Source organism: Macaca nemestrina, chromosome 4, assembly GCF_043159975.1.
Source record: "Macaca nemestrina isolate mMacNem1 chromosome 4, mMacNem.hap1, whole genome shotgun sequence".
Taxonomy (NCBI): Eukaryota; Metazoa; Chordata; class Mammalia; order Primates; family Cercopithecidae; genus Macaca; species Macaca nemestrina.
This window is the reverse complement of record NC_092128.1, coordinates 181,995,278-182,002,725: the sequence shown is the minus strand read 5'-3', so window position 1 is coordinate 182,002,725 and position 7,448 is coordinate 181,995,278. Positions and strand designations below refer to the sequence as shown.

The 7,448-nt window shown below is 48.8% G+C and overlaps 1 long non-coding RNA gene across 8 annotated transcripts in view; it reads left to right on the top strand.

Moving 5' to 3' along the window:
• The window catches only part of LOC105472629 (uncharacterized), a 96,835-nt gene that overhangs the window by 70,185 nt on the left and 19,202 nt on the right, over positions 1-7,448 (top strand). For all 8 annotated transcript variants that reach the window (XR_011622833.1, XR_011622836.1, XR_011622832.1 and 5 more), the window contains one exon: positions 12-6,125. This is a non-coding gene — a long non-coding RNA (uncharacterized lncRNA). The remainder of the gene's footprint in view (positions 1-11; positions 6,126-7,448) is intronic.

The following is a 7,448-nucleotide window of genomic DNA, read 5'->3' as shown; positions in this document are numbered from 1 at the left end:
GTTATCAACAGCTTTGTAAGAAAAGGAAGGGAGACCTGAGCCCTCTCACCACGGGTTGCCCTGCACCACCACAGGACTCTGCAGAGGGTCCCCGCCAGCAAGAGGATCTTCACCAGATGTGGCCTCTTGACGTGAGACTTCTCAGCCTCCATAACTGTAAGAAATAAATTCCTTTTCCTTATAAATGACCCAGTTTTAGGCATTCTGTTTTAAGCAACAGAAAATGAACTAAGACAATGCTCATGCCCATTCACTACATATTATCCACGGCTGTTGCCTGCATTTTGATGGCAGAGTTGAGCAGTTGCAACAAAGACCAAATGGGCCAGTAAAAGCTGAAAATATTTACTATCTGGCTCTTACGGAAAACACTCGCCAACCCCTGCCCTAATCATTGGCTTCATTTCCTGGGACGATAGTTTTGTACTTATCCAACTTTGTGGATAGCATTTCTTTTTTTTTTTTTTTTTTTTTTGAGAGGGAGTCTCGCTCAGTCGCCCAGCCGGGAATGCAGTGGCACTATCTCGGCTCACTGCAACCTCCGCCTCCCAGGTTGAAGCAATTCTCTGCTCAGCTTGCCGAGTAGCTGGAATTACAGGCGCTCACTACCATGCCCTGCTAATTTTTGTACTTTTAGTAGAACGGGGTTTTACCATCTTGGCCAGGCTGGTCTTGAACTCCTGACCTTGTGATCCACCCACCTCAGCCTCCGAAAGTGCTGGAATTACAGGCGTGAGCCACTGTGCCTTAATAAACTTTCTCAAATAACTTACATATATATTGAATGAGTACCGCCCCCCTCAATAATTTTACCTGGGATTGGGGAGGAGGCATTAGAAGAAGGCCAGGAAAAACATCTTGAAGCCAGCAGACTGTGAAAAGTCAAGAAGCTGCACGAAGAGTTGATTTGGAGGGCTATGAATGAGCTTGAGGGCAGGCCATGCGTGTCCTCTTTAATCTGCTGCTGTCTTTGTTTGGATGTTGATACTGTAGTCAGCCGGTGGTTACAGCGTCACCTGCAGCCTCATGTTAGTGTCATGCTGCCTTGTACTACACTTACTGAGCGCTTCCTTCCCCGGGAACCCACAGATCTATGCTCAAATTTATTTCTCCCCTTAACATTGCTGGGAGACGTTCTTTCATGGGATACAATCTCCTGTGATCAATTCACTTTTTAGGTGCTTTTTTAAATGAAATTTTAAAAAGAGACAAACCCTCGTCAGAAATGGGAGAACCTTCCAGCAAAGCCCAGGTGGCTGTTCACAGGTATTTGCTGTTTTTTGTTTGTCTGTTTTTGACAGAGTCTTGTTCTGTTGCCCAGGCTGGAGTACAATGGTGCGATGACTCACTGCAACCTCTGCCTCCCGGGTTCAAGTGATTTGCCTGCCTCAGCCTCCTGAGTAGCTGGGATTACAGGGGTGCACCACCTCGCCTGGCTAATTTTTGTATTTTTAGTAGAGACAGGGTTTCACCATGTTGGTCAGGCTGGTCTCGAACTCCTGACCTCATGATTCTGCCTGTCTGCGCCTCCGAAAGTACTGGGATAACAGGTGTGAGCCACTGTACCCAGCCTATTTGCTGTTTGAATGTAAGTGAATAACTGGGTCCGGCCCCATTTATTGATTCCAAAGCTGAACCTTACTTGTCTGACTCTTATTTGATCAGCTATTCTGCTATTTTGTGTAGGAAGATTTAGATTCCAGGAACCCTGGTTATCTCAAAGTTTTGATGAGCATGACAGGCTTCTGCCAGCAGGTAAGACGTTCGTCTTACTTAACAAGATTTTTTTTTTTGGTGGATGTCCAAAATAGAAGTTCTTGAGAACCCAGGTGAGAGGGGGCATGTGGGTTTAGGCAACTGGTCAGCCACCCAAAACAAGATCCAGTAAAGGCATGACAGACAGAGGCTCTGGTGCAGGAAGTAGCTTATTCCAGATGTTAGGAGGAAACAAAAGAAGTGGCTGGGTTGTGAATCTGTGTAATTTACCAGTGGATACTACGGTTGGATGACAAGTAGAAAACCTCAGAGTGCTGAGTAAGAAAAGAAATGGTTCTGATGAAGGCGGCCTAACTCAGAGAAGGTGGAAGATTTTATTCTGGGAGGAAGAATAGACTTAGTAACATGTGGTGGACTTTACTAGCTCGGAAGTCCTCTGGAGTTGTGAGTCAACTGCTTATTAATACAGTGTTATGTAATGACAGAAGGATGCACAAAGTAAACTTTCCAGAAAAGCAAAAACCACAAAAGTGGGCAGAACCTTAATTTCCCCTTTGTTTGCATATTAGTGGAGGCTCACGTGATTTCTTTTAAGGCTGGTACAGTCCCTCCACTGGCATCCAAGAAACGGAAATCTCCCAATGTTAGTAATCCCATCAGAAGATTCGGTTTTCTTGGAAAACATGCCTGGTGGCCTACTGGGGGCCTCCAGGCCACACACCTCCACTGCTTGAAGCTGTCTCTCTCAGGGTGCATGGGTGACATTGTGTTCAGATGGATGCTTTGAATCCAGGGCCCCAGCCCCCAGCTGCTGAGATGTGACACCAGTACTGTGATTGCCTGAAAAAGATAATTGGCTCATCCTTCTCTCAATATGAAAAGTTTAAAAAATATGTGAAATGATCATGCTAGAGAAATAAATTCAGTAAGTCCAAATCCAAAATAATCTAATCTGATTATTATTTTCAGTTTTGAATATTTATAGAAGTCTTAAAATACTGCCAATCATGGTGCTCACATGATTTTTGCACATAGACTGCCTCACAATGAATGAAGTGAACGGCTCCTTCTTTCACTAGGGGCACAAAGTCACAACCTGGCTTGTCCCTGGGATTTGCCTGCTGTGTATTCCCTCCTTGTCTTCATGAGAGGGGTCCAGGCAGAGCATCCTGCCTGGATTCCCACGTCTGTACAGTGCCAGGAACCTGATAGTGGAGGGCTGTGATGTGGTTTGGCTGTGTCCTCCTCCAAATCTCACCTTGAATTGTAGCTCCCATAATTCCCGTGTGTTGTGGGAGGGACCCAGTGGGAGATAATTGAATTATGGGCACAGTTTCCCCCATACTGTCTTCATGGTAATGAATAAGTCTCATGAGATCTCATGGTTTTACAAGGGGAAACCAGGCCGGGTGCGGTGGCTCACGCCTGTAATCCCAGTACTTTGGGAGGCCGAGGTGGGCGGATCACAAGGTCAGGAGATTGAGACCATCCTAGCTAACACGGTGAAACCCCATCTCTACTAAAAAAAAATACAAAAAAAAAAAAAATTTTGCTGGTGTGGTGGCAGGCGCCTGTAGTCCCAGCTACTCGGGTGGCCGAGGCAGGAGAATGGTGTGAACCCGGGAGGTGGAGTTTGCAGTGAGCTGAGATCGTGCCACTCACTGCACTCCAGACTGGGCAACAGAGCGAGACTCCATCCCAAAAAAAACAAAGGGGGGAAACCCCTTTCACTTGGTTCTCATTCTTTCCTGCCTGCCGCCATGTAAGATGTGACTTGCCTTCTGCCATGATTGTGAGGCCTCCCCAGCCACGTGGAACTGTGAGTCCGTTAAACCTCTTTTCTGGTTCTCCTGGTTCTCAGGCCTTTGGACTCAGATGGGACTGTACCCTCAGCTCTCCTGGGTCTCCAGCTTGCTGACTGCAGATCTTGGAACTTCTTTGCCTCCATAATCACACAAGCCAATTCCTTGTAATACATCTCTATCTATCTATGTCCCCTATGGTTAAGTTTCCTGGGGAATCCTGAAGGATACACCCCCTTCCTCTCCCTCAGCACAGAGTTGTTCTGTGTATTTGGATAAGCCTCCACAGCTTCCCTCAGGACAGGGCATCCATCACCATCTCCCACCCGGACAGCAGCAGACACTGCCCCTGTGGCTTCCTGGTGCCATCCTTGGCTCCTTCCCGTCCATTCTCCAGCGGCTGCCAGAGTGAGCTTGAAGAACCTGTGACATGTCCTTCAGACGTTCTACTTCCTGTTCCAGAAGGACAGCCCCTCATACTTTCCCGCGGGCCACACGCCACCCCTTCCTCAGCGCCCCAGGCTGGCATCCTCTCCCTGCATTCAGCCTTCTTTTCCGAGGTAGCGCTGATACCAGATGTCGCTAAATAGCAACGTGCAGAACTGTTCAGTTTCTCTCTAGTAGAGGAGATCATAAGCCTCATGAGATCCCAGAGTCTCTGGCTTCTTCAGAACCCCCCAGCACCCACCCCAGGGCAGGGCCACACAGAGTTGTGGGGTGCCCAAGTGGTGGATGAACATGGAATGCAAAGGCTGAGGGTGCATTGACCAGGAGCACGGGGGGCAGCAACTTGTGGAACAGCCGCAGCACAGATGAAGTGGCCAGGCTCCTAGGGAAGCCTGACTAGGGAGCTGGAGGGAGGCCCGGGGATGGCGGGAGAGAGGGAGAGGGTGTGTGTGGTCATGGCCTGGGAGGCCAGCAGACCAGAGCTGGGAGGGCTTTGCACATCTCTCTGGAGCTTGGTCCATCCTGGAAGCCATGGGGAGCAAGGATTGAAACTGGGAGCGGGCTCTGGCTGTTGGAGGTAAAGCTGCTGGTGCCACTGAGCCTTAACACTCAGGAAAGTGGTCCTGGCTGGAAGGTCAGGGAGCCAACGGAAGCCAGTGCCTGATCCGGGTTGGGTTTTCTCAACTGTCCCCCAGGAAGCGGCTGCATCGGGAATGAGGGCACAGAAGCTGGCTAGGATGGCTTCTCATTCCAGTAGGGCCTCTCAGGAGCCCTGACAGCCAGCCTCTTGGTCTGACTAATTCAGAAGAATATTCTTGTTTTACAGGAGTGGGGCAAGCTTTCCTTATCTTAGAGGTCAGCAGTGGAGATGCACTGTTTTATTTATAGAATCAATATGTTTTCACAGCAACAAGAATGACTTGAATCCTGCCAGCATGTTGGCATTGTTTGTGCAAAGGTACGTCTGTCTGTCGGCATTTTAGGTGATCCAGCTTCCTCTCCAAATCCCTGCCTCCCACCTCAAAACACATTGCAAGCTCCACGGAGCAAGTGTCTTTTCGTTAGTGGAGGCGCTGGCCTGACAGGGCTGAGGCGGAACACACAGCCAGTGCCTTGGGCCAGCGTCAGCCTTGGCTCTGGGGGCTGTATTTCCAGCTGACTCTTGGCTGGCCAGGAGGGGAGTGAGCCAGGTGCTGGAGGCTATGAAGAGGAAGCTGTGTTCAGAGAGGTTCAGCTGTTGCCCACTCAAGCAGCCCTGAACAAACACCCTTTTCTGACCTCCAGCTGCTAGTAAGAAAGTGCAGGGAGGACAGAACAAAAGCTGAGGTCGGACCGTTTCTTCCCCCACAGCTCTGCAGTCTCTTCCCTTTTGGGGAATGTGGGCCCTGCCCACTTACCGCCCACTTACCTAAGTCCCACTGCCACTCCACTGCCTGCACAAAAGCAGGTGAGAAGCTCCTCCCCACAAAGAGCCTTTCCCCAGGCCCTGCTGAGGTGACCCCCCCACACCTTCACCTCCCAGGACACAGACTGCTTGGATCATGGATTCCCAGTGTTTTGGAATGAGGGTCCTTTGTAATGTCAACACTTCTTAAAGATTCAAGGGATCGGTTGGTATTTGTTAGTTGAGAAAATAACTATTGTCAAGTAGGTGTTATAAATAAATTATTGACCCTTTTAAGGCAATTGGGGTTTGCTAGTCTCAATAGCACCTACATATTTATTGCAAAACAGTCCATCAATTTGTTCAGATTTCAGACAATGCTTGTTGGACACCTGAGTTCCTAGACACCTTGTTGTAATTCTGTGCTTTCTCACCCCCGGTCTGTGGCTCCCCCAAGATGGGGATTACTGAAGTGACTGAATGATGCATTATGGTCCTGAATTCAGTGCTGGGTGAACATGTCTTGTCTTCCCAGGGAGTTTAAAAGGCCTCTTGGAGGGCTGGGACGATGGCTGGTGGCCCCATGCCTTGTGCGGAAGTGGACACGAGGCAGGCATATTGCTACCGATGACCCCACAGCAGAACCAGAGGGGTTTTATCCCAGAGGCTGTTTTAGGACAGACAAATCTGCAATGAAAGCTACACTGTAATCACACGAGAAGAAACTGTCACTCAAGAGGCCAAGGTGGTGGCACAATAAGGCCATTTATTCAAAGGTATATTTTGTTAGGGAAAAACAGTCAAGGCTGTGGAAATGGTTAGGGCTCGAGCACCAGTTCCATACACAGGGAGCGGCTGGACACTAATCGCGTTTGAGCATCACAGAAGAAACAGTGGAAACTCACCCTTTGTAAAAGCAGAAGAGACACAGATGGGAGCAGGGTTGGGGGGATGGGAGCAGGGTCGGGGGGACGGGAGCAGGGTCGGGGGGACGGGAGCAGGGTTGGGGGGACGGGAGCAGGGTCAGGGGGCCGAGAGCAGCTGAAAACAAAAGCAACAGGGTGGCAGAGGAAGAAAAAGAAAAAGAGACAGGTTTCCACCAGCACGGTTTGGCTTCTCTGCCTCGGAGGAACCAGAAACAGGCTCAAACAGCTTACAGCAGAAATCCTCTCTGAGGTGACAAGGCGGGAAAAGTCGTGACTTCCTTAGAAAAAGCTGATCTATTAGCATTGGAGTTATTCGTGTTAAAGATGCTCCTCCAAAGAAGAGAATTATGTGACTCATTATCCATTAGAATTCAAAAATTCTTTCGTTCACATCGGGTCAGGCCTCTAGTTCTTGCTTTTTGGGAACCGCGAGAGCTTTTGAAGCAGAGCCAAGTGCTTGTGGACATGTGACCTAAGCCCTGTCCTCTCCATCTGTCACTCAGGGCCTGTGGCTTTTCTAAGTGAAAAGTACAATATGGTAGACCTCAGGGTTGCCCTGGTTCTGCTGCAGCCGGCTGGAGGACCCTGTACCATTTCCCTGTGAGACCCGTGGGCCTTAGTATGTTCATCTGTGAAATGGGGGAGTGGACTGCATTGCGTCTGAAGTCCCTTGAGGTTTAGGTGTCTATCCTGTTCTAGAAAGTGTTCCAGATAATTTTTCTTTGGGGACCAGGCGACGTGAGCTCCAGCTCTAACTCTGTCCCAATCAGCTGTGTGACCTTGGGCAAGTTGCTTAACTTCTCTAGGCCTCAGTTTTATCATCTGTGAAATGAAGTTAATAGAGTGTTTGTTGTTGTTGTTGTTGTTTTTAGTTTGTTATTTTAAATCTTATCAGTTGTTGGGAGGATTAAATGAATTTGTGCAGTGCCTGGTGTCTGGTACCTGCTCAGCGAATGATGCAAACCCTGTGAATAATAGTTGCTCCATCACACAGCAGCCCCAGGAGTCGTGCTGAAATCTCTCTTGGGATCTGAGGCATCATATAATTGGCCAAAGGAACCCATTACAAAGTGAAATAGGTGGCAGGTGAAAATATGTGCAGAAACGCCCTGGGTTCAATTAAAAATATGTGGTAAGAGATGCTAGAATTCCAGGTTCTAGCATAACAATTTG